Source organism: Arachis hypogaea, chromosome 3 (assembly GCF_003086295.3).
Source record: "Arachis hypogaea cultivar Tifrunner chromosome 3, arahy.Tifrunner.gnm2.J5K5, whole genome shotgun sequence".
Lineage (NCBI taxonomy): Eukaryota > Viridiplantae > Streptophyta > Magnoliopsida > Fabales > Fabaceae > Arachis > Arachis hypogaea.
The window spans coordinates 110458290-110482440 of record NC_092038.1 but is presented as its reverse complement, the minus strand read 5'-3'; the positions used below and the strand labels follow the sequence as shown (position 1 = coordinate 110482440).

General features: G+C 38.8%; 1 non-coding gene across 1 annotated transcript; it reads left to right on the top strand.

Moving 5' to 3' along the window:
* The first annotated feature begins 20012 nt into the window (after positions 1-20012).
* LOC112792996 (small nucleolar RNA R71) lies at positions 20013-20120 on the top strand. Its single transcript, XR_003197710.1, has one exon. It is a non-coding gene; the product is annotated as a small nucleolar RNA R71 (small nucleolar RNA).
* Positions 20121-24151: the final 4031 nt, after the last annotated feature.

Below are 24151 nucleotides of genomic sequence, written 5' to 3'. Positions count from 1 at the left end.
TCTACTTTCTAACGCAATTGAGAGCGCGCCAATTGGGCCTCTGTAGCTCGAAACAATCCACTTCGAGTGCAGGGAGGTCAGAATCCAACAGCATCTGCAGTCCTTTTCAGCCTCTGAATCAGATTTTTGCTCAGGTCCCTCAATTTCAGCCAGAAAATATCTAAAATCACAGAAAAACACACAAACTCATAGTAATGTCCAGAAAAGTGAATTTTAAATAAAAACTAATAAAAATATAATAAAAACTAACTAAAACATACTAAAAACAATGCCAAAAAGCGTATAAATTATCCGCTCATCACAACACCAAACTTAAATTGTTGCTTGTCCCCAAGCAAATGAAAATCAAATAGGATAAAAAGAAGAGAATATACAATGAATTCCAAAAACATCTATGAAGATCAATATTAATTAGATGAGCGGGGCTTTTACCTTTTTGCCTTTGAACAGTTTTGGCATCTCACTTTATCCTTTGAAGTTCAGAATGATTGGCTTCTATAGGAACTCAGAATCCGGATAGTGTTATTGATTCTCCTAGTTAAGTATGATGATTCTTGAACACAGCTACCTTATGAGTCTTGGCTGTGGCCCAAAGCACTCTGTTTTCCAGTATTACCACTGGATACATCCATGCCACAGACACATAACTGGGTGAACCTTTTCAGATTGTGACTCAGCTTTGCTAGAGTCCCCAATTAGAGGTGTCCAGGGTTCTTAAGCACACTCTTTTTGCTTCGGATCACGGCTTTAACCGCTCAGTCTCAAGTTTTCACTTGACACCTTCACGCCACAAGCACATGGTTAGGGATAGCTTGGTTTAGCCGCTTAGGCCAGGATATTATTCCTGTGGTCCCTCCTATCCACTGATGCTCAAAGCCTTGGATCCTTTTTATTTTTACCCTTGCCTTTTGGTTTAAAGGGCTATTGGCTTTTTCTGCTTGCTCTTTCTTTTTCTTTCTCTCTTTTTTTTTTGCAAGCTTTTCACTGCTTTTTCTTGCTTCAAGAATCAATTTGATGATTTTTCAGATCCTTTTCAAGGTTTAAAGGGCTTTTTCTTGCAGTAACATTTCTCCTTTTTCATCATTCTTTCAAGAGCCAACAATTTTAACATTCATGAACAACAAATTCAAAAGACATATGCACTGTTCAAGCATACATTCAGAAGTCAAAAGTATTGCCACCACATCAAAATAATTAATCTGTTATAAAATTCAAAATTCATGCAATTCTTCTCTTTTTCAATTAAGAACATTTTTCATTTAAGAAAGGTGATGGATTCATAGGACATTCATAACTTTAAGGCATAGACACTAAGACACTAATGATCATAAGACACAAACATAAATAAAACATAAAGCATAATTTTCAAAAAACAGAAAAATAAAGAACAACGAGATTAAAGAACGGGTCCACCTTAGTGATTGCGGCTTGTTCTTCCTCTTGAAGATCTTATGGAGTGCTTGAGCTCCTCAATGTCTCTTCCTTGCCTTTGTTACTCCTCTCTCATGATTCTTTGATCTTCTCTAATTTCATGGAGGAGGATGAAATGTTCTTGGTGCTCCACCCTTAGTTGTCCCATGTTGGAACTCAATTCTCCTAGGGAGGTGTTGATTTGCTCCCAATAGTTTTGTGGAGAAAAGTGCATCCCTTGAGGCATCTCAGGGATTTCATGATGAGGAATTTCCTCATGTCCATGAGTGGGATCTCTTGTTTGCTCCATCCTCTTCTTAGTGATGGGCTTGTCCTCATCAATGAGGATGTCTCCCTCTATGTTAATTCCAACTGAATTACAGAGGTGACAAATGAGATGAGGGAAGGCTAACCTTGCCAAGGTAGAGGACTTGTCCGCCACCTTATAAAGTTCTTGGGATATAACCTCATGAACTTCTACTTCCTCTCCAATCATGATGCTATGAATCATGATAGCCCGGTCTATAGTAGCTTCGGACCGGTTGCTAGTGGGAATGATTGAGCGTTGGATAAACTCCAACCATCCCCTAGCCACGGGCTTGAGGTCATGCCTTCTCAGTTGAACCGGCTTCCTTCTTGAATCTCTCTTCCATTGAGCGCCCTCTTCACAAATGTCTACGAGGACTTGGTCCAACCTTTGATCAAAGTTGATCCTTCTAGTGTAGGGGTGTTCATCTCCTTGCATCATGGGCAAGTTGAATGCCAACCTTACATTTTCTGGACTAAAATCTAAGCATTTCCCCCGAACCATTGTAAGCCAATTCTTCGGGTCCGGGTTCACACTTTGATCATGGTTCTTGGTGATCCATGCATTGGCATAGAACTCTTGAACCATTAAGATTCTGACTTGTTGAATGGGGTTGGTAAGAACTTCCCAACCTCTTCTTCGGATCTCGTGTTGGATCTCCAGATATTCACTCTTTTTAAGTTTGAAAGGGACCTCGGGGATCACCTTCTTCATGGCCACAACTTCATAGAAGTGGTCTTGATGCACCCTTGAGATGAATCTCTCCATCTCCCATGACTCGGAGGTGGAAGCTTTTGCCTTCCCTTTCTTCTTTCTAGAGGTTTTTCCGGCCTTAGGTGCCATAAATGGTTATGGAAAAACAAAAAGCAATGCTTTTACCACACCAAACTTAAAATATTTACTCGTCCTTGAGCAAAAGAAGAAAGAAGAGAGTAGAAGAAGAAGAAATAGAGGAGATGGAGGGGGGCTTTGTGTTTCGGCCAAGGGGGAGAAGTCGTGTTTAGGTTGTGTAAAAATGAAGGAGTGAAGATGGGTTTATATAGGAGTGGAGATGGGGGTATGTTTCGGCCATTATGGGTGAGTTTGGGAGGGAAAGTGGTTTGAATTTGGATGTTGGGGTAGGTGGGGTTTTATGAAGGATGGATGTGAGTGGTAATGAGAATGGTGGGATTTGATAGGTGAGGGGTTTTTGGGGAAGAGGTATTGAGGTGATTGGTGAATGGTGAAGAAGAGAGAGAGTGGTGGGGTAGGTGGGGATCCTGCGGGGTCCATAGATCCTGAGGTGTCAAGGATAGCTCATCCCTGCACCAAGTGGCCTGTAAAATGCCCTTTCTGCCACTCCTGGCGTTAAATGCCGGGCTGCTGCCCTTTTCTGGTGTCCCTTTCTGGCGTTAAACGCCCAGAATGGTGCCAGACTGGGCGTTAAACGCCCATTTGCTACCCTTACTGGCGTTTAAACGCCAGCAAGTTTTTCCTCCAGGGTGTGCTATTTTTCTTTCTGTTTTTCATTCTGTTTTTGCTTTTTCAATTGATTTTGTGACTTCACATGATCATCAACCTACAGAGAACATAAAATAACAAAGGAAAATAGATAAATATAACATTGGGTTGCCTCCCAACAAGCGCTTCTTTAATGTCAGTAGCTTGACAGTGGGCTCTCATGGAGCCTCACAGATGTTCAGAGCAATGTTGGAACCTCCCAACACCAAACTTAGAGTTTGAATGTGGGGGTTTAACACCAAACTTAGAATTTGGTTGTGGCCTACCAACACCAAGCTTAGAGTTTGACTGTGGGGGCTCTGTTTGACTCTATTTTGAGAGAAGCTCTTCATGTTTCCTTTCCATGGTTACAGAGGGTTATCCTTGAGCCTTAAACACAAAGGATTCTTCATTCGCTTGAATTATCAATTCTCCTATGTCAACATCAATCACAGCCTTTGCTGTGGCTAGGAAGGGTCTGCCAAGGATGATGGATTCATCCATGCACTTCCCAGTCTCTAGGACTATGAAATCAGCAGGGATGTAATGGTCTTCAATCTTTACCAGAACATCCTCTACAAGTCCATAAGCTTGTTTTCTTGAATTGGCTGCCATCTCTAGTGAGATTCTTGCAGCTTGTACCTCAAAGATCCCTAGCTTCTCCATTACAGAGAGAGACATGAGGTTTAGGCTTGATCCTAGGTCACACAGAGCCTTCTCGAAGGTCATGGTGCCTAATGTACAAGATATTGAGAACTTCCCAGGGTCCTGTCTCTTTTGAGGTAATCTTTGCCTAGTCAAGTTATCCAGTTCTTTGGTGAGCAAAGGGGGTTCATGCTCCCAAGTCTCATTACCAAATAACTTGTCATTTAGCTTCATGATTGCTCTAAGGTACTTAGCATCTTGCTCTTCAGTGACATCTTCGTCCTCTTCAGAGAAAGAATACTCATCAGAGCTCATGAATGGCAGAAGTAATTCCGATGGAATCTCTATGGTCTCAGTGTGAGCCTCAGATTCCCATGGTTCCTCATTAGGGAACTCATTGGAGGCCAGTGGATGTCCACTGAGGTCTTCCTCAGTGGCGATCACTGCCTCTTCCTCCTCTCCAAATTCGGCCATGTTGATGGCCTTACACTCTCCCTTTGGATTCTCTTTTGTATTGCTTGAAAGAGTACTAGGCGGGAGTTCAGTAACTTTCTTACTCAGCTGACCCACTTGTGCCTCCAAGTTTCAAATGGAGGACCTTGTTTCAGTCATGAAACTTTGAGTGGTTTTGATTAGATCAGAGACCATATTTGCTAAGTCAAAGTGGCTCTGCTTAGAATTCTCTGTCTGTTGCTGAGAAGATGGTGAGGGCTTGCCATTGCTAAACCTGTTTCTTCCACCATTATTGTTATTGAAACCTTGTTGAGGTCTCTGTTGATCCTTCCATGAGAGATTTGGATGATTTCTCCATGAAGGATTATAGGTGTTTCCATAGGGTTCTCCCATGTAATTCACCTCTTCCATCGATGGATTCTCAGGATCATAAGCTTCTTCTTCAGATGAAGCGTCCTTAGTACTGCTTGGTGCAGCTTGCATTCCAGACAGACTTTGCAAAATCATATTGACTTGCTGAGTCAATATTTTGTTCTGAGCCAATATGGCATTCAGAGTATCAATCTCAAGAACTCCTTTCTTCTGATTCGTCCCATTGTTCACAGGATTCCTTTCAGAAGTGTACATGAATTGGTTATTTGCAACCATTTCAATGAGTTCTTGAGCTTCTGCAGGCGTCTTCTTCAGATGAAGAGATCCTCCAGCAGAGCTTTCCAATGACATCTTGGACAGTTTAGACAGACCATCATAGAAGATACCTATGATGCTCCATTCAGAAAGCATGTCAGAATGACACTTTCTGATCAATTGTTTGTATCTTTCCCAAGCTTCATAGAGGGATTCACCTTCCTTCTGTCTGAAGGTTTGGACTTCCACTCTAAGCTTACTCAATTTTTGAGGTGGAAAGAACTTTGCCAAGAAGGCATTGACTAGCTTTTCCCAAGAGTTCAGGCTTTCTTTAGGTTGTGAGTCCAACCATATCCTAGCTCTGTCTCTTACAGCAAAAAGGAATAGCATAAGTCTATAGACATCAGGGTCAACCCCATTGGTCTTGACAGTGTCACAGATCTGCAAGAATTCAGCTAAGAACTGATGAGGATCTTCCAATGGAAGTCCATGAAACTTGCAGTTCTGTTGCATTAGAGAAACTAATTGAGGCTTAAGCTCAAAGTTGTTTGCTCCAATGGCAGGGATAGAGATGCTTCTCCCATAGAAGCCGGGAGTAGGTGCAGTAAAGTCACCCAGCACCTTCCTTGCATTATTGGCATTGTTGTTGTTTTCGGCTGCCATGTCTTCTTCTTGTTTGAAGATTTCTGTTAGGTCCCCTCCAGAGAGTTGTGCTTTAGCTTCTCTTAGCTTCCGCTTCAAGGTCCTTTCAGGTTCAGGGTCAGCCTCAATAAGAATGCTTTTGTCTTTGCTCCTGCTCATATGAAAGAGAAGAGAACAAGAAAATATGGAATCCTCTATGTCACAGTATAGAGATTCCTTGAGGTGTCAGAGGAAAAGAAGAATAGAAGGAGGAGGTAGAAGAATTCGAACTTATCAAGGGGATAGAGTTCGAATTGTGTATTGAGGAGGAGTGTTAGTCCATAAATAGAATGATGTGAGAAGAGGGGAAGAATTTTTGAAATTAAAGTAAAAGAAATTTTGAAAATTTGATTGATGATTTTCGAAAATTAATGTTGGGAAAGAAATAAATTGATTTTGAAAAAGATTTTGAAATTAGAAATCAAAAAGATATGATTGAAAACTATTTTGAAAAAGAAGTGATTAAAAAGATATGATTGCAAAACAATTTAAAAAGATTTGATTTTTAAAATTAATGACTTGGCTAACAAGAAATTTAAAAGATATGATTCAGACATTAAACCTTTCTCAACAGAAAAGGCAACATACTTGAAATGTTGAATCAAATTATTAATTGTTAGCAAGTATTTTTGAAAAATGGAAAGAAATTGATTTTGAAAATATATGATTGAAAAGATATGATTTGAAAAAGATTTGATTTTAAAAAATTATGAAAACTTGAAAAAAATTTGAATTAAAAACAAAATCTTCCCTCTTATGCCATCCTGGCGTTAAACGCCCAGAATGGTATCCATTCTGGCGTTTAACGCCCAAAATGCTACCCTTTTGGGCGTTAAACGCCCAACCAGGTGCCCTGGCTGGCGTTTAAACGCCACTTTTCCTTCTTCACTGGGCGTTTTGAACGCCCAACTTTTTCTGTGTAATTCCTCTGTTGCATGTTCTGAATCTTCAATTCTCTGTATTATTGACTTGAAAAGACACAAATAAAAAAATTTTGAATTTTTAATGATGAGGAATAATCAAAATGCAACTAAAATCAAATAAACAATGCATGCAAGACACCAAACTTAGAAGTTTGTATGCTATTGACACTAACAAATTGAGAATGCATATGAGAAATAACAAAACACTCAAGACAAGAGAATTTAAAGATCAGAGCAAGAAAATTATCAAGAACAACTTGAAGATCAATGAAGAACATAATGCATGTAATTTTCAAAAATTAGAAGAATAAAGACATGCAATTGACACCAAACTTAAAATTAGACACTAGACTCAAACAAGAAACATAAAATATTTTTGATTTTATGATTTTATAAATTTTTTTGTGCTTTTTCGAAAATTATATGGAGAAGTAAAATAAAGGATTCAAAATTCTTAAAGAGAATTCCAGGAATCATGCAATGTTAGTCTAAAGCTTTAGTCTAAAAAGGTTAGACATGGCTAGCTAAGTTTCAGCAGGACATTACATTCAAGAGCTAAATTGATGGGAATCAATCAGCTTTGTTGATGATGAAAACATCATCTGAAACTCTAGAATTCATTCTTAAGAACTCTGAAGAACAAAATAAAATAAAATAACATAATCTAAGCAACAAGATGAACCATCAGTTGTCCAAACTCGAACAATCCCCGGCAACTGTGCCAAAAACTTGGTGGGCGATATTGTGATCATCAATGGGGCCATCAACATGGTACGCTCAATTGCAATCTCAACTCTTTATCACAACTTCGCACAACTAACCAGCAAGTGCACTGGGTTGTCCAAGTAATAAACCTTACACGAGTAAGGGTCGATCCCACGGAGATTGTTGGTATGAAGCAAGCTATGGTCATCTTGTAAATCTCAGTCAGGCGGATTCAAATGGTTATGGAGGATTGATAATTAAAAGATGAATAAAACATAAAATAAGGATAGAGATACTTATGTAATTCATTGGTGAGACTTTCAGATAAGCGTATGGAGATGCTTTGTCCCTTCCGTCTCTCTGCTTTCCTACTGTCTTCATCCAATCCTTCTTACTCCTTTCCATGGTAAGCTGTATGTTGGGCATCACCATTGTCAATGGCTACAGTCCCGTCCTCTCAGTGAAAATGTTCAACGCGCTCTGTCACAGCACGGCTATTCATCTGTCGGTTCTCGATCATGTCGGAATAGAATCCAGTGATTCTTTTGGGTCTGTCACTAACGCCCAACACTCGCGAGTTTGAAGCTCGTCACAGTCATTCAATCCCTGAATCCTACTCAGAATACCACAGACAAGGTTTAGACCTTCCAGATTCTCAAGAATGGCCGCCAATGGATTCTAGCTTATACCACAAAGATTCTGATTAAGGAATCCAAGAGATACACATTCAAGCCTTGTTTGCATGTAGAACGGAAGTGGTTGTCAGGAACACGTTCATAAGTGAGAATGATGATGAGTGTCACATAATCATCACATTCATCAAGTTCTTGGGTGCGAATGAATATCTTAGAATAAGAATAAGCTGAATTGAATTGAAGAATAATAGTAATTGCATTAATACTCGAGGTACAGCAGAGCTCCACACCTTAATCTATGGTGTGTAGAAACTCTACGATTGAAAATACATAAGAACAAGGTCTAGGCATGGCCGAGAGGCCAGTCCCCATGATCTAAGAACTAGATGTCCAAAGATGAAAATACAATAGCAAAAGGTCCTATTTATAGAGAACTAGTAGCTTAGGGTTTACAAAAAATGAGTAAATGACATAAAAATTCACTTCCGGGCCCACTTGGTGTGTGCTTGGGCTGAGCATTGAAGCTTTCATGTGTAGAGACTTTTTTTGGAGTTAAACGCCAACTTTTGTGCCAGTTTGGGCGTTTAATTCCCACTTTTGTGCCAGTTCCAGCGTTAAATGCTGGAAATTCTGAATCTGATTTGGAACGCCGGTTTGGGCCATCAAATCTCATGAAAAGTATGAACTATTATATATTGCTGGAAAGCCCTGGATGTCTACTTTCCAACGCAATTGAGAGCGCACCAATTGGGCATCTTTAGCTCCAACAAATCCACTTCGAGTGCAGGGAGGTCAGAATCCAACAGAATCTGCAGTCCTTTTCAGCCTCTGAATTAGATTTTTGCTCAGGTCCCTCAATTTCAGCCAGAAAATACCTGAAATCACAGAAAAATACACAAACTCATAGTAAAGTCCAGAAAAATAAATTTTAAATAAGAACTAATAAAAATATAATAAAAACTAACTAAAACATACTAAAAACATACTAAAAACAATGCCAAAAAGCGTATAAATTATCCGCTCATCAGTGTCTCAAAATTCTGTGAGGAATCTCTGCTACCTTAACACGCATGATGCATGTTGTCCTCATTGCGAGACGTGGTGAATCTCTGTTGAGAATCTCTGATAAAGTTGTCTCGAAACTCTGTGCAAAATCTCTACTAAGTAACACGCATGGTGCGTATTGCTCTGTTCGCAACACGTACCGAATCTCTACTGAGAATCTCTATTAAATTTGTCTAAAAAATTTGTACATAATCTTTGAAAAAGCAACACGCAGGGTGATGTTGCGTTAGTATATCTACAACTGCACACTTCTGCAAAACACCTCAAATAACAATATTCAACGAAAAACACCACTTATTGTTTCATATCAAAAATAATTTCTGGTCAATTTGATCCTATATATATATATATATATATATATATAATTTTCTACAACAAATTTAAGCCATTACTTTATTAATGATATCACATCAACAATTTGAATGACTTGGGAAAAAAATCAACCTATTATCCTTTAATAAGAGATTTAAAAAAAATAAAAAAAATTCTTATCTATTATTATTTAATCGAAACATAAAGTATCAATTAAATATAAAAATTAAAAAAATAAAAAACTTAAAAATTCAAATTAAAAAATGAGTGTCAACGAGAGCGAGAAAGAGAGTGTGAAGGTAAAACACGGTGAGGTAGCTGGTACCGCCGACGGAAGAGATAAGACGGAGAGTGATTGAGAATTTGCATCAAGCGATGTGGTGGATGGGTATATGGCTATTATAGAGATAATAAGAATGATTAGAAAGTGTTCAAAGTCTTTTCTTGTGACAAGGTTTTAGGGATGTCGGTGTCGCAACCTATGGTGCGAGATCATACTCTTGTCAGGGAGTGGATGGCTCGAGTAATTGGCAAGTAAGGAGACGTGACACCACCAAAAGTGATCTTTTCTGAGGAAGCAAATGAAGCACTTGCGAGACCCAATAAAAAAGCCATTGTCATTAAGATTTTAGGGAAACATATATATCATGTTTTAGATGTAGGTCATGATTACTTTCTAATTAAATTCGATTTGGCAGATGATAGGGAGAGGGTTCTTCTCGGTGGACCTTGGATGATTGTGGGGTCGTAGGTCGCAATGAAGCCTTGGACTATTGAATTTTGTCTGAAAGAAAATAGTTATGCAAATTAAAATATAATAATAATAATAATAATTTTATAACGAAAAATAAAAATATAATTACAAAAATTTGAAAAATATGATTTATATTATTTATTAATTTTAAAAATTACAGAATAAATTAAAATAATATTATTTTCAAATAATAATAATATTAAATAGAATATCTTAAAGAAATAAAATAAAATTATCTTATTTACTAGTTTTAATAAAAATAATTTTTAACATAACAGGAAAGAAAAATATAATAACGAAATTTCTAAAAAAAATATTTATCAATATTTCTATTATTTATTAATTTTAATAATTACAGATTAACAAATTAAATTACAATAATATTGTAAGAAAAAAGAATAAATAATAACAGAAAATAAAAAATTATTAATATAATCACAGAAAATTCAAAAATAAGTATTCAAATTATGTAATTCACTACAACTGCTTATAACAATATTAACCAAAATAATGATACTAAAAATAATACAATTCAAATACTAAGCTCTAAATTAACAAAAATAATAAATAATAAATTTATAGTTAGGTTGTCCTAAATAATTAACAATATGTTCTGTCGTAGACGTATAATCATATACATTTTTTACTAAACACACTACTAGAGATGGCAACGGATTCCCATAGAGAGGGGACATGCCCCCTGCCCCCCGTCCCGTCACCATAATGCACCCCCTGTCCCTGCCCCATCTCCACTACAGATAACGGGGATCCTGTATCTGGCGGGACCTGGACATTCGCGGATATCCGCGGATTTTACAAATTAATAATTGAACATAGAAAATTAACAATTTCAAACACATAACATTAACAATTGAACATATACTAAATCCTCAAATAAAAATTCAGCAACAATTTTCAAACAAAGATAAAACTCAAAAAATTAACAATTTCAAACAATTTCAAATACAAAAAATTTGTAATTGAACAAATCCTAAATTCCCAAATAAAAATACAACAATAATTGCACAAAAGAATACAAACTCAGAAGATTAACAATTTCAAACATTGAACAAACCCAAAACCCAAATGTTGAAAAAAAACTCAAATAAAACTAATAAGAGAAAGGGACTTATTGATGTGGCAGTGATGATGAGGCTGCAAGAGGAGGCGACGACATGCGGCAAAGAGACTGTTGGAGGCAACGACGGCTGTGTTGGCGGCATTCACGATTCTGATAGAGGCAGCAACGATGAGGAACACCGATTAGGAGGATGCAATGATGATGAACGAGAATGGAGCAGGAGGTGATGACGATATTAAACGAGATGATGATGATGAGGCAGTGACAGTGAGTGAGAGGGCAGTGATTTACGATGTGAATGAGGGAGGGAGGCGGTGACCAACGATAAGGCTTGTAAGCAGTGGAGACTTAGAGAATCTTAGAGTGGTTGGCGAGGTGACAAGGTGGGAGGAAGAGGGCACCGACGCTGTTGTTGAAAATGAGAAGCAACAGCTAAAGGCAAAGGAAGAAACATGTGACTAGGTCAAGGTGGGCTGCTAGGTGAGGGAGAAAGTAAATTTGAAGTGAGGCTGAGATCTCGGGTAAATGATTAGAGTTTTTAACTTTATATAATATATATATATATATATATATATATATATATATATATATAAGGTAATCTTTTTATTTCAAAGAGATTAGATATAGTGTTGGCTACTGATGCTTGGAGCATGGCTTTTCTTAATGGCATTGTAGAGAATTTGCCTAAGATTCACTCTGATCATTGCTCGATCTTGTTGAGGTGTTAAGGTTTTCCAAAAAAATTGATGGCACCAAACCTTTTCATTTTCAAACAGCATGGGCTTCTCATCCCCTCTTCCCATCTGTTGTTAAAAGAGCATGGGAGAAAGGTAGACCAATTGCTATGAAATCTTTGTTAGAAGTGCAAGAAGAAGCAATAATTTTTAATAAAGAAGTCTTTGGTAACATTTTCTAAAAGAAGAGGAAGCTAGAGAAGAAAACTTTTGTATCTAGCAGCAAATGAAATGAGTTGATGCTATCTCTCTAATGAAGAAGGAAAAGGAGCTGCAGACTAAATACTCTACCTTTCTCTTACAGGGGAAGGTTTTTTGGTTTCAAAAATCTCGATAGAAGTAGGTTAGGCTTGGAGATAGAAATATCAAGTTCTTTCATATGAAAACTGTGATTAGATGCAAGAGAAATAGAATAACGGAAATTTTTCCTAATGTTGGTAGTTGGGTCACTAGGAATGAAGACATGGAGTAAGAGGTCTTGAAAATTTTCAAACACCTTTTCTGTTCAACTGAATTAGTGGAGTTGGATGCCATGGGCCAATACCCACTGCCTCACTCTCTAGAAGTGCATGTGCGGAGTTGACCAAGGATATTTCTAAGGAGGAAGTGAGGGGAGCTTTGATGAGCATGAATTTCTTTAAGGCTCCGCGAGCAGATAGGTTTCATGATTTCTTCTTTAAAGAGTATTGGGAGGTCGTTGGTGATGCTGTTTGGAGGTATGTGGTCCAAGCCTTTAGGGGCAAGCTAATGAATTCCTCGATGTTTAAGACACTGGTGATTCCTATCCCCAAGGTTGACAATCCCACTCAACTTAAGGATTTTTGGCCGATCAGCCTCTATAATGTCATTTGTAAGATTGTCACTAAGATGGTGGTTAATAGATTAAGTCATTTCCTACAAGATATTATTAGTCCCCTTCAGGGAGATTTATACCTGGTCAGAGAACTCCGGGTAATATCATTGTTGCTCGAGAAGCTCTTCACTTTATGAAGAAGACTAAGGCAAAAAATGGAGTTATGGCTTTAAGATCGACTTAGAAAAAGATTATGATAGAGTAGATTGGGAGTTTCTAGAGGAAACTTTGTCTCCTTTTGGCTTTCCTCGATCCATTATTCATCTTATCATGTGGTGCGTGAAATCCTTGGATCTCTCTTTTATGTGGAATGGCAATAAGTTGAATAATTTCAACCTAAACAAGGACTTCGGCAAGGAGTACCCATGTCTATGTATTCGTTCGTTTTGTGCATGGAAAGGATGAGCTACTTCATATTCAAGTTGGTTGATGAGGGTCATTGGGATCCGGTCAAAGTCTCTCAAGGCGGTCCATGCCTCTCTCATCTTATGTTTGCAGATAATTTGGTACTTTTTATAAGGCTATAAGGTCTCAGGTTCTTCGGGTGCTTGATACCATAGATCATTTTTGTAAGAACTCTAGTATGAAAGTGAACTTTGACAAGTTTAGAGCCACTTGTTCTTGATGAGCAGATAATTTATACGCTTTTTGGCATTGTTTTTAGGTAGTTTCTAGTAGGATCTAGCTACTTTTAGAGATGTTTTCATTAGTTTTTATGCAAAATTCACATTTCTGGACTTTACTATGAGTTTGTGTGTTTTTCTGTGATTTCAGGTATTTTCTGGCTAAAATTGAGGGATCTGAGCAAAAACCTGATTCAAGCTGACAAAGGACTGCTAATGCGGTTGGATTCTGACCTTCCTGCACTTGAAATGGATTTTCTAGAGCTACAGAACTTCAAATGGCGCGCTCTTAACAGTGTTGGAAAGTAGACATCAAGAGCTTTCCAGCAATATATAATGGTCTATACTTTGTTCGAGCTTAGATGACACAAACTGGCATTCAACGCCAGTTCCATGCTGCATTCTGGAGTAAAACGCCAGAAACACGTCACAAACCAGAGTTAAATGCCAAAAACACGTTACAACTTGGCGTTTAACTCCAAGAGAAGCCTCTGCACATGTAAAGTTCAAGCTCAGTCCAAGCACACACCAAGTGGGCCCCAGAAGTGAATTTCTGCATCAATTACTTATTTCTGTAAACCCTAGTAGCTAGTTTAGTATAAATAGAACCTTTTACTATTGTATTGGGGATCTTGGGTTTCGTCTTTATCTTAGCATCCATCTTTAGACGTCAGGTTCTTAGACTTTGGGGGCTGGCCATTTGGCCATGCCTGAACCTTGATCACTTATATATTTTCAACGGTGGAGTTTCTACACACCATAGATTAAGGTGTGGAGCTCTGCTGCACCTCGAGTTTTAATGCAAAGTACTACTATTTTCTATTCAATTCATGCTTATTCTTATTCTAAGATATTACTCGCACTTCAACCTGATGGATGTGATGATCCGTGACACTCGTCATCATCCGTCCTTATGAACGCGTGCTTGATAACCACTTCCGTTCTACAAGCAAAAGCAAGAGTAAATATCTCTTGGATTCCTTAACTAGAATCTTTGTGGTATAAGCTAGAATTATTGGCGGCCATTCTTGAGAGTCTGGAAGGTCTAAACCTTGCCTGTGGTATTCCGATGTAGGATTCAAGGATTGAATGACTGTGATGAGCTTCAAACTCGCGATTGTTGGGCGTCATGACAGACGCAAAAGAATCAATGGATTCTATTCCGACATGATCGTGAACCGACAGATGATTAGCCGTGCTGTGACAGAGCATTTGGACCATTTTCACTGAGAGGATGGGATGTAACCATTGACAACGGTGATGCCTGGTGCACGAAATTGTGATCATCAATGGCGCCATCAACATGGTACGCACAATTGCAATCTCAACTCTTTATCACAACTTCGCACAACTAACCAGGAAATGCACTGGGTCCTCCAAGTAATAAACCTTACGCGAGTAAGGGTCGATCCCACGGAGATTGTTGGTATGAAGCAAGCTATGGTCATCTTGTAAATCTCAATCAGGTATATTCAAATGGTTATAGATGATTTATGAATAAAGCATAAAATAAAGATAGAGATACTTATGTAATTCATTGGTGAGAATTTCAGATAAGTGTATGGAGATGCTTTGTCCCTTTCATCTCTCTGCTTTTCTACTGTCTTCATCCAGTCCTTCTTACTCCTTTCCATGGCAAGCTGTATGTTGGGCATCACCGTTGCAATGGCTATAGTCCCGTCCTCTCAGTGAAAATGTTCAACGCGCTCTGTCACAGCACGGCTATTCAGCTATCGGTTCTCGATCATGTCGGAATAGAATCCAGTGATTCTTTTGCATCTGTCACTAACGCCCCACAATCGCGAGTTTGAAGCTCGTCACAGTCATTCAATCCTCGAATCCTACTCAGAATACCACAGACAAGGTTTAGACCTTCCGGATTCTCTTGAATGCCGCCATCAATTATAGCTTATACCACGAAGATTCCGATTAAGGGATCCAAGAGATATCCACTCAATCTAAGGTAGAACGGAGGTGGTTGTCAGGCACACATTCATAGGTGAGAATGATGATGAGTGTCACGGATCATCATATTCATCAAGTTGAGGAACAAGTGATATCTTAGAACAAGAATAAGCTAAATTGAATAGAAGAACAATAGTAATTGCATTAATACTCGAGGTACAGCAGAGCTCCACACCTTAATCTATGGTGTGTAGAAACTCCACCGTTGAAAATACATAAGAACAAGGTCTAGGTATGGCTGAGAAGCCAGCCCCCATGATCTAAGATAGCATAAGATTACTCAAAGATAGCTACCAAGATGTCTAATACAATAGGCAAAGGTCCTATTTGTAGAGAACTAGTAGCTTAGGGTTTACAAAGATGAGTAAATGACATAAAAATCCACTTCTGGGCCCACTTGGTGTGTGCTTGGACTGAGCATTGAAGCATTTTCGTGTAGAGGCTCTTCTTGGAGTTAAACGCCAGGTTTTGTGCCAGTTTGGGCGTTTAACTCCCATTCTTGTGCTAGTTCCGGCGTTTTACGCTAGAATTCTTGAGCTGATTTGGAACACCATTTTGGGCCATCAAATCTCGGGCAAAGTATGAACTATTATACATTGCTAGAAAGCCCAGGATGTCTACTTTCCAACGCAATTAAGAGCGCGCCAATTGGGCTTCTGTAGCTCCAGAAAATTCACGTCGAGTGCAGGGAGGTCAGAATCCAACAGCATCTGCAATCCTTTTCAGCCTCTGAATCAGATTTTTGCTCAGGTCCCTCAATTTCAGCCAGAAAATACCTGAAATCATAGAAAAATACACAAACTCATAGTAAAGTCCAGAAAATTGAATTTTAACTAAAAACTAATAAAAATAAAATAAAAACTAACTAAAACATACTAAAAAACATACTAAAAACAATGCCAAAAAGCTTACAAATTATCCGCTCATCACAACACCAAACTTAAATTATTGCTTGTCCCCAAGCAACTGAAGATTAAATAAGATAAAAATAAGAGAATATGCAATGAATTCCAAAAACATCTATGAAGATCAGTATTAATTAGATGAGTAGGGCGCTTTTAGCTTTTTGCCTCTGAACAGTTTTGGCATCTCACTTTATCCTTTGAAATTCAGAATGATGGGCTTCTATAGGAACTCAGAATCCAGATAGTGTTATTGATTCTCCTAGTTAAGTATGATGATTCTTGAACATAGCTACTTTATGAGTCTTGGCTGTGGCCCAAAGCACTCTGTCTTCCAGTATTACCACCGGATACATACATGCCACAGACACATAACTGGGTGAACCTTTTCAGATTATGACTCAGCTTTGCTAGAGTCCCCAATTAGAGGTGTCCAGGGTTCTTAAGCACACTCTTTTTGCCTTGGATCACAACTTTATTATTTCTTTTTCTTTTTTTCTTTCTCTTTTTTTTCGCATGTACTATCTCTTTTTTTTTAGTTCACTGCTTTTTCTTGCTTCAAGAATCATTTTTATGATTTTTCAGATCCTCAGTAACATGTCTCCTTTTTCATCATTCTTTCAAGAGCCCACATTCATGAACAACAAATTCTAAAGACATATGCACTGTTCAAGCATACATTCAGAAGTCAAAGTATTGCCACCACATCAAAATAATTAATCTGCTATAAAATTCAAAATTCATGCAATTCTTCTCCTTTTCAATTAAGAACATTTTTCATTTAAGAAAGGTGATGGATTCATAGGACATTCATAACTTTAAGGCATAGACACTAAGACACTAATGATCATAAGACACAAACATAGATGATGAACATAAGCATAAAAATTCGAAAAACAGGGATTTAAAGAACAAGGAGATTAAAGAACGGGTCCACCTTAGTGATGGCGGCTTGTTCTTCCTCTTGAAGACCTTATGGAGTGCTTGAGCTCCTCAATGTCTCTTCCTTGCCTTTGTTTCTCCTCTCTCATGACTCTTTGATCTTCTCTAATTTTATGGAGGAGGATTGAATGTTCTTGGTGCTCCACCGTTAGTCGTCCCATGTTGGAACTCAATTCTCCTCCCTTGAGGCATCTCAGGGATTTCATGATGAGGAATTTCCTCATGTCCATGAGTGGGATCTCTTGTTTGCTCCATCCTTTTCTTAGTGGTATCCATGAGGACTTGGTCCAACCTTTGATCAAAGTTGACCCTTTTTAAGTTTGAAAGGGACCTCGGGGATCACCTTCTTCATGGCCACAACTTCATAGAAGTGGTCTTGATGCACCCTTGAGATGAATCTCTCCATCTCCCATGACTCGGAGGTGGAAGCTTTTGCCTTCCCTTTCCTCTTTCTAGAGGTTTCTCCGGCCTTAGGTGCCATAAATGGTTATGGAAAAACAAAAAGCAATGCTTTTACCACACCAAACTTAGAAGTTTTGCTCGTCCTCGAGCAAAAGAAGAAAGAAGATAGTAGAAGAAGAAGAAATAGAGGAGATGGAGGTGGCTTTGTGGTTCGGCCAAGGGGGAGAAGTAGTGTTTAGGTTGTGTGAAAATGAAGGAGTGAAGAAGGGTTTATATAGGAGTGGAGAGGGGGTGTATGGTTCGGCCATAATGGGTGGGTTTGGGAGGGAAAGTGGTTTGAATTTGAATGGTGAGGTAGGTGGGGATCCTGTGTGGTCCATATATCCTGAGGTGTCAAGGAAAATTCATCCCTGCACCAAGTGGCGAGCAAAAATGCTCCCTTATGCCAATTCTGGCGTTAAACGCCGGGCTGATGCCCATTTCTGGCGTTTAACGCCAGCTTCTTGCCCTTTCCTGGCGTTTAACGCCAGTCTGGTGCCCCATTCTGGCGTTAAACGCCCAGAATGGTGCCAGACTGGCCGTTAAACGCCCATTTGCTGTCCTTACTGGTGTTTAAACGCCAGCAAGTTTTCCTCCAGGGTGTGCTGTTTTTCTTTCTGTTTTTCATGCTGTTTTTGCTTTTTCAATTGATTTTGTGACTTCCTATGATCATCAACATACAGAAAACATAAAATAACAAAGGAAATATAGATAAATATAACATTGGGTTGCCTCCCAACAAGGCTTCTTTAATGTCATTAGCTTGACAGCGGGCTCTCATGGAGCCTCACAGGTACTCAGAGCAATGTTGGAACCTCCCAACACCAAACTTAGAGTTTGAATGTGGGGGTTCAACACCAAACTTAGAAGTTGGTTGAGGCCTCCCAACACCAAACTTAGTGTTTGACTGTGGGGGCTTTGTTTGACTCTGTTTTGAGAGAATCTCTTCATGCTTCCTCTCCATGGTTACAGAGGGATATCCTTGAGCCTTAAACACAAAGGATTCTTCATTCACTTGAATGATCAATTATCCTCTGTCAACATCAATCACAGCCTTTGCTGTGGCTAGGAAGGGTCTGCCAAGGATGATGGATTCATCCATGCACTTCCCAGTCTCTAGGACTATAAAATCAGCAGGGATGTAATGGTCTTCAACTTTTACCAGAACATCCTCTACAAGTCCATAAGCTTGTTTTCTTGAATTGTCTGCCATCTCTAGTGAGATTCGTGCAGCTTGCACCTCAAAGATCCCTAGCTTCTCCATTACAGAGAGAGGCATGAGGTTTATGCTTGGCCCTAGGTCACACAGAGCCTTCTTGAAGGTCATGGTGCCTATTGTACAAGGTATGGAGAACTTCCCAGGGTCCTGTCTCTTTTGAGGTAGTTTCTGCCTAGACAAGTCAGCCAGTTCTTTGGTGAGCAAAGGGGGTTCATCCTCCCAAGTCTCATTACCAAATAACTTGTCATTTAGCTTCATGATTGCTCCAAGGTACTTAGCAACTTGCTCTTCAGTGACAGCTTCATCCTCTTCAGAGGAAGAATACTCATCAGAGCTCATGAATGGCAGAAGTAAATCCAATGGAATCTCTATGGTCTCATGTGAGCCTCAGATTCCCATGGTTCCTCATTAGGGAACTCATTGGAGGGCAGTGGACGTCCATTGAGGTCTTCCTCAGTGGCACTCACTACCTCTTTCTCCTCTCCAAGTTCGGCCATGTTGATGGCCTTACACTCTCCTTTTGGATTCTCTTCTGTATTGCTTGGAAGAGTACTAGGAGGGAGTTCAGTAACTTTCTTACTCAGCTGACCCACTTGTGCCTCCAAGTTTCTAATGGAGGACATTATTTCAGTCATGAAACTTTGAGTGGTTTTGATTAGATCAGAGACCATGGTTGCTAAGTCAGAGTGGCTCTGCTTAGAATCCTCTGTCTGTTGCTGAGAAGATGATGGAAAAGGCTTGCCATTGCTAAACCTGTTTCTTCCACCATTATTATTGTTGAAACCTTGTTGAATTCTCTGTTGATCCTTCCATGAGAGAATTGGATGATTTCTCCATGAAGGATTATAGGTGTTTCCATAGGATTCTCCCATGTAATTCACCTCTTCCATTAAAGGGTTCTCAGGATCATAAGCTTCTTCTTCAGATGAAGCATCCTTAGTACTGCCTAGTGCAGCTTGCATTCCAGACAGACTTTGAGAAATCATACTGACTTGCTGAGTCAATATTTTGTTCTGAGCCAATATGCCATTCAGAGTATCAATCTCAAGAACTCCTTTATTCTTATTCGTCCCATTGTTCACAGGATTCCTTTTGGAAGTGTACATGAATTGGTTGTTTGCAACCATTTCAATGAGTTCTTGAGCTTCTGTAGGCGTCTTCTTCAGATGAAGAGATCCTCCAGCAGAGCTGTCCAATGACATCTTGGACAGTTCAGACAGACCATCATAGAAGATACATGTGATGCTCCACTCAGAAAGCATGTCAGAAGGACACTTTCTGATCAATTGTTTGTATCTTTCCCAAGCTTCATAGAGGGATTCACCTTCCTTCTGTCTGAAGGTTTGGACTTCCACTCTAAGCTTACTCAAATTTTGAGGTGGAAAGAACTTTTCCAAAAGGCATTGACTAGATTTTCCCAAGAGTTCAAGCTTTCTTTAGGTTGTGAATCCAACCATATCCTAGCTCTGTCTCTTACAGCAAAATGGAATAGCATAAGTCTGTAGACCTCAGGGTCAACCCCATTGGTCTTAACAATGTCACAGATTTGCAAGAATTCATCTAAAAAGTGATGAGGATCTTCCAATGGAAGTCCATAGAACTTGCAATTCTATTGCATTAGAGAAACTAATTGAGGCTTAAGCTCAAAGTTGTTTGCTCCAATGGCAGGGATAGAGATGCTTCTCCCATAAAAGTTGGGAGTAGGTGCAGTAAAGTCACCCAGCATCTTCCTTGCATTGTTGGCATTGTTGTTGTTTTCGGCTGCCATGTCTTCTTCCTTGAAGATTTCTGTTAGGTCCTCTACAGAGAATTGTGCTTTAGCTTCTCTTAGCTTTCGCTTCAAGGTCCTTTCAGGTTCAAGGTTAACCTCAACAAGAATGCCTTTGTCTTTGCTCCTGCTCATATAAAAGAGAAGAGAACAAGAAAATATAGAATCCTCTATGTCACAGTATAGAGATTCCTTGAGGTGTCAGAGGAAAAGAAAAATAGAAGGAAGAGGTAGAAGAATTTGAACTTAGAAAGATAGAGTTCGAATTGTACATCTTAGTCCATAAATAGAAGGATGTGAGAAGAGGGGAAGAAATTTTCGAAAATAAATTTAAAAAGATTTTAAAAACATTTTGAAAAATTGAAGAATGATTTTCGAAAAATATGATTGGGAAAGAGATAAAGTGATTTTTGAAAAAGATTTTGAAATTAGAAATCAAAAAGATATGATTGAAAACTTATTTTGAAAAAGATGTGATTGAAAAGATATGATTGAAAATATATAGTTTTAAAAAGATATGATTGAGAAGATATGATTGAAAAATAATTTAAAAAGATATGATTTTTAAAATTAATGACTTGGCTAACAAGAAAAGATATGATTCAAACATTAAACCTTTCTCAACAGAAAAGGCAACATACTTGAAATGTTGAATCAAATCATTAATTGTTAGCAAGTATTTTTGAAATTGGAAAGAAATTGATTTTGAAAATATATGATTAAAAAGATATGATTTGAAAAAGATTTGATTTTGAAAAATTATGAAAACTTGAAAAAATTTTGAATTAAAAACAAAATCTTCCCTCTTGTGCCATCCTGGCGTTAAACGCCCAGAATGGTATCCATTCTAGCGTTTAACGCCCAGAAAATAAAGAGATTCAAAATTTTTAATAAGAATTCCAGGAATCATGCAATATTAGTCTAAAGCTTTAGTCTAAAGGAATTAGACATGGCTAGCCAAGCTTCAGCAGGACATTACATTCAAGAGCTAAATTGATGAAAATCAATCAGCTTTGGTGATGATAAGAACATCACCTTGAAACACTAGAATTCATTCTTAAAAATTCTGAAAAATACCTAATCTAAGCAACAAGATGAACCGTCAGTTGTCCAAACTCAAACAATCCCCGGCAACGGTGCCAAAAACTTGGTGCACAAAATTGTGATCATCAATGGTGCCATCAACATGGTACGCACAATTGCAATCTCAACTCTTTATCACAACTTCGCACAACTAACCAGCAAGTGCACTGGGTCGTCCAAGTAATAAACCTTACGCGAGTAAGGGTCGATCCCACGGAGATTGTTGGTATGAAGTAAGCTATGGTCATCTTGTAAATCTCAGTCAAGCATATTCAAATGGTTATAGATGATTTATGAATAAAGCATAAAATAAAGATAGAGATACTTATGTAATTCATTGGTGAGAATTTCAGATAAGTGTATGGAGATGCTTTGTCCCTTTCGTCTCTCTGCTTTCCTACTGTCTTCATCCAATCCTTCTTACTCCTTTCCATGGCAAGCTGTATGTTGGGCATCACCGTTGTCAATGGCTACAGTCCCATCCTCTCGGTGAAAATGTTCAACGCGCTCTGTCACAGCACGGCTATTCAGCTGTCGGTTCTCGATCATGTCGGAATAGAATCCAGTGATTCTTTTGCATCTGTCACTAACGCCCCACAATCGCGAGTTTGAAGCTCGTCACAGTCATTCAATCCTCGAATCCTACTCAGAATACCATAGACAAGGTTTAGACCTTCCGGATTCTCTTGAATGCCGCCATCAAGTCTAGCTTATACCACGAAGATTTCGATTAAGGGATCCAAGAGATATCCACTCAATCTAAGGTAGAACGGAGGTGGTTGTCAGGCACACGTTCATAGGTGAGAATGATGATGAGTGTCACGGATCATCATATTCATCAAGTTGAGGAACAAGTGATATCTTAGAACAAGAATAAGCTGAATTGAATAGAAGAACAATAGTAATTGCATTAATACTCGAGGTACAGCAGAGCTCCACACCTTAATCTATGGTGTGTAGAAACTCCACCGTTGAAAATACATAAGAACAAGGTCTAGGCTTGGCCGAGAGGCCTGCCCCCATGATCTAAGATAGCATAAGATTACTCAAAGATAGCTACCAAGATGTCTAATACAATAGCAAAAGGTCCTATTGTTGAGAACTAGTAGCTTAGGGTTTACAAAGATGAGTAAATGACATAAAAATCCACTTTCGGGCCCACTTGGTGTGTGCTTGGGCTGAGCATTGAAGCATTTTCGTGTAGAGGCTCTTCTTGGAGTTAAACGCCAGCTTTTGTGCCAGTTTGGGCATTTAACTCCCATTCTTGTGCCAGTTCCGGCGTTTTACGCCAAAATTCTTGAGCTGACTTGGAACGCATGTTTGGGCCATCAAATCTCGGGCAAAGTATAAACTATTATACATTGATGGAAAGCCCAGGATATCTACTTTCCAACGCAATTGAGAGCGCGCCAATTGGGCTTCTGTAGCTCCAGAAAATCCACTTCGAGTGTAGGGAGGTCAGAATCCAACAGCATCTGCAGTCCTTTTCAGCCTCTGAATCAGATTTTTGCTCAGGTCCTTCAATTTCAGCCAGAAAATACCTGAAATCACAGAAAAACACACAAACTCATAGTAAAGTCCAGAAAAGTGAATTTTAACTAAAAACTAATAAAAATATAATAAAAACTAACTAAAACATACTAAAAAACATACTAAAAATAATGCCAAAAAGCGTATAAATTATCCGCTCATCAATGCCCTACATACAGCTTGCCATGGAAAGGAGAAAGAAGGATTGAAGGAAGGCAGTAGCAAAGCAGAGATTCAACAGGGACAAAGCATTTTCATATACTTATCTGAAATTCTCATTAATGATTTACATAAGTATCTCTATCTTACTTTATGCTCTATTTAGTATTATTTTCAAAAACCGTTATAACTATTTGAATCTGCCTAACTGAGATTTACAAGATGACCATAGCTTGCTTCATACCAACAATCTCCGTGGGATCGACCCTTACTCACGTAAGGTTTATTACTTGGACGACCCAGTGCACTTGCTGGTTAGTTGTGCGAAGTTGTGACAAAGTGTGATTCACGTTTGAGAGCTCCAAGTCTTTGGCGCCATTGTTGATGATCACAATTTCATGCACCAGTTCTGCAAATGTTTCCCGGCAGAGGAAGGAATTACTCATGGGGATCTCTTCTATCCGCTTTGCCAATTCTCTTGATAAATACCTTGGAGTGTTGCTTGGTACCTCTAAAGCCTCTAGAATTGAGTATAATGATGTTTTGGACAGAATTAGGTAGAGGCTAACTTTTTGGAAAGGAAGATTTATGATAAGATTAGGTCGTATTTGTCTATCAAAGTCAGTATTGGATTTTATTCCCATTTACAGAATTAGGTTAGCCTCCTCCTTTTTTCAATTTGTTCTGTCATTGACAAAGTTGTGCGTCCATTTATCTGGAATGGCAACTCTTCTTCTCGCGGCTTGCACCTAGCCTCTTGGTGTACTCTCGTCTTTTCAAAGAGATATGGTGGTCTAGCTCTCAGGGACTTCTGTTTGGTGAATTTTTCCCTTCTAAGAAAGCTTGTTAGGAGCA